We start from the raw sequence: 4,030 nt of genomic DNA on the forward strand, positions 1-4,030 counted from the left end.
CTTTTCCTGTTTGTGATTTCCATCCTCTCCTCTGTCTCTGTGTATGTACAGAAAGAGACCAGCTAGAGATGGAAGAACACCATTGGACTTACTTGGGCCTTTCCCCACTCTGGAGGATGGGAGCTCCTTGTAGGCAAGGGCTGGGTCATTTTGGCTCAGTTCCATGCCTGGCATCCAGTAGGTACTTCTGAAAAACTTGTGCTAGATTGATTTGAGTAGCTACCTGCATGGGAGAGGGCCTGGGGTACCCTCTCTTCCCCTCCCCTGAGGAGATGGGCTTCTTTGGGGCCACAGGCCTCAAACATGAGCCTATCAGTTGAGTCCCAGGCTACTCCCAAGCTGGAACCACAAGGCTGTGCTGTGGGCCAGGCCTTGGGAGCCAACTGAACCACCTGCACACAGTTTAGGAAGAGAAAGAGGGACCGCTGCCCACTAATGTTTCAGCTCAATAAAAACGTTTGCTCAATTGGCCCAAATGCGTTTTAAGTCGTGGAGCAAACTTTGTCTCTGCCATAAGTAACATAGTCAAAGCATGAAGAGAATGAACGTTGTCTGCAGGATCCTTCTGTCTCCAGGCGGAGGAGAGGGAGCTAGTTCCTGCCCTCTGAGTTTACAGTGGGTAGCTAACACTTCTAGGGGAGGGGGCCAGAAAGGCCGGAGGCAGAGAACAGGGATAGGGCAGGTGGATCAAGGCCTGGTGTGGCTGACTGGACCAGAGTGAAGTAGAGTCTGGGAACAGCTGGCTAGAGGAGCTTAGGGCCTTTGCACCTACTAGCCTGCCCGACAGAAGGGGGATGTGGGGAGGGAGAGCTATGCTGAGCGGATTAGCTGGGGAGGGGTTTAAGGCGGGGAGTGATCTCAAGGAGTCCAGGTTGCAGGGAGGGCTTGGTGGTTTCCAGCACAGATGGGTGCTGGGAAAACTTCTTAGCAGTGTCTACCCCACTCACACCCCAAAATAGGCAGCCATGTACTATGGAAAAGCTAGCCATTACCCCCTCTTTGTATCTCCATCCTGCCTGCTATGGAAAAACCTAAGAGGAGTAAGGACTCTCAGGACAGCTTCCAGGCCCACCGAAGGAGGTTGGGAGGGGGGGCAGAGCCTTAGCTCACCCAAGCTACAGAACAACATCCTGAGACCCGAAGCCAGGAAGCTCAAAGTCATTAGGGCTGGAGGCCTAGAGAGGGCAGAGCCAGGATTTCAGCCCATGCCCTCTCACTCCAAACTGGGCCCATCCTACTACATCATGCTGCCTGCAGGCACTCTTGGAGGTTTGGGTCACTGGTAAGCCCCAGATTGAACTGGTCCTGGGAGCCCCCTGAGTAAGCCAAGCCCCAGCAGAGCTGCCCCTCCCTCACCCAACCCTCCCTCAGATTGCCTGGGTCTGGGCCAGGGGAGCTAGGGCCTGGACCAGAGCCAGACTCAGCCTAAGGGGTTTCAGTAAAGCTGGTCTAGCCTGGAAAGTTCATTGAAGGCCCATGATGCATGTGGGACACTGAGTTCCTTGTACTAGGTTTTGTCCCTCCCCCACACAGCCATGCATAATTTTATCACAGGCAGCGCCAAGGCTCCAAGGACAGGTCAGGACTGGCAGGGTTTGGTGGGGGGTCCAGGATGTGAATAACTGAGGGTGCCATGGATCTGGCCTGCAGCCCATAGACAGAGCACAGCAGAATAACTGCCCCAGAGAAAACTGCTGAGAAGTTGGCTTCCCTCCCCTTCTGGGCTCTTGGGAGATTCCTTCTTCGGCCAGAATCTAGCCTCAAATTTGCTCGAGGTCTGGAGGGTTGACACATACAAGGTGGCTTCTTCTAGAGTGCTGGACACTGGCTCAGAGCCTCACTAGCTATGTAATTCTGGGCACCTCTGTCATCCTCAATTTCCTCATCTGTAAAATGGGTATTATAGTACCTGCAGTACTGACTGGGCAGGGTAGTTGTGAGGGAAGTGTTTGGGACAAATGTCTTAGCCCAGGGAATAGGTCTTGGGGGTCCCTGAATGTCATATTATAATAATAATAAAACTCTGTAAGAAACAATGGATATCATTGAAATCTACACCAGGAAGAGCAAAAACATAGGAAAATCAATATCCCTAATGAATATTGGTGCAAAAATTTTAAATAAAATATTTGCAAAGAGATTACAGTAATATATCACAAGGATCATACACTATGGCCAGGTGGGATTTGTACCAGGAATTTAGGACTATTTCAATATTAGGAAAACTATCAGCACAATTCACCATACCATTAAAAATCATATGATTATTTCAATAGATGCAGAAAAAGCTTTGGACAGAACACAATACCCATTCCTATTAAAAACATCAGAAAGCACAGGAATAAGTGGAGTTTCCCGTAAAATGAGAAGTAGTATCTAACTAACACCATCAACAAGCATTATGTGTAATGGGGATAAGCTAGAAGCCTTCCCAATAAGATCAGGGGTGAAGCAAGGGTGTCCATTATCACCTCCATTATTCAATATTTTTCTAGAAATGTTAGCTATAACAATAAGAGAAGAAAAAGAAATGGAAGGAATTAGAATAAGCAATGAGGAAACAAAGCTATCACTCTTTGCAGATGATAGGATGGTAGACGTGGAGAATCCTAGAGAATCAACTAAAAACATGTCAAAAAATAAAAACTTTAGTAAAGTTGCAGGCTCTAAAATCATCAGCATTCCTATATCTTACCAACAAGTCCAGCAGCAAGAAATAGAAAGAGAAAATCTAAAAAATAAATACAGATTTAAAATAAATACAGATAGTATAAAATACTTGGGAGTCTACCTGCCAAGACAAACCCAGAAACTATAAGAGCACAATTACAAAACACTTTTCACACAAAGTCAGATCTAAAAATTGGAAAAGTATCTATTGCTCATGGGTAGGCTGAGCCAAATATAATAAAAATGGCAATCCTACCTAAATTAATTTACTTATTCAGTGTCATCTCACTCAAATTACCAAAAAATTGTTTTATAGAGCTAGAAAAAATCATAACAAAATTTACCTGGAAGAACAAAAAGTCAAGAATATCAAGGCAATCAATGAAAAAAATGTGAAGGATAGTAGCTTAGCAGTACCAAATTTCAAACTTATTACAAAGCAGTAATCATCAAAATTATCTGGTACTGGCTAAGAAATAGAAGGGTGGACCAATGAAATAGATTAGGTACACAGTACACAGTAGTAAATGACCATAGTAATCTAGTGTTTGACAAACTCAAAGAGCCAAGATTTGAGGACAAGAAATAATTATTTGATAAAACTTTCTGGGAAAACTGGAAAGCAGGTTGGCAGAAACTAGGTATAGACCAACATTTCACACTGTCTATACTAAGGTCAAAATGGGTATGTGATTTAGACATAAACAGTAATACCATAAGCAAATTGGGGTACCATGGAATAGTTTACTATGAAATTTATGGATAAGGAAAGAATGTATAATCAAATAAGACATAGAGAGAATTATGGGATATAAAAAGGATAATTCTGATTACATTAAATTAAAATAAGGTTTTGCACAAACAAAACCAATGCAGCCAAGATTAGAAAGGGAATGGAAAACTGGGGGAATTTTTACAAGTTTCTCTGATAAAGGCCTCATTTCTCAAATATATAGAGAACTGAGTCAAATTTATAAGAATATGAGTCATTTCCCAATTGATAAACAAGCAAAGTATATGAACAGGCAGTTTTTAGAAGTCAAAGCTATCTATATTCATATGAAAAATGCTCTAAATAACTATTGATAAGAGAAATGCAAATTAAAACAACTCTGAGCTACCTCTTCATGCCTATCAGCTTAGCTAATATGACAGAAAAGGCAAATGACAAATGTTGGAGGGGATATGGAAAAATAGGGACACCAATGCACTGTTGGTGAAGTTGTGAAGTGATCCAACCATTCTGGTTATCATCCCATCAAAGTTAGCTTATACCCACACCCTCCTTCTAACTGCCCTAATAGTGATAAAGTTAAGAGTTACAAATATCATCTTCCTGTGTAGGAATGTCAACAGTTTA

This window comes from Notamacropus eugenii, chromosome X (assembly GCF_028372415.1).
Source record: "Notamacropus eugenii isolate mMacEug1 chromosome X, mMacEug1.pri_v2, whole genome shotgun sequence".
Lineage (NCBI taxonomy): Eukaryota > Metazoa > Chordata > Mammalia > Diprotodontia > Macropodidae > Notamacropus > Notamacropus eugenii.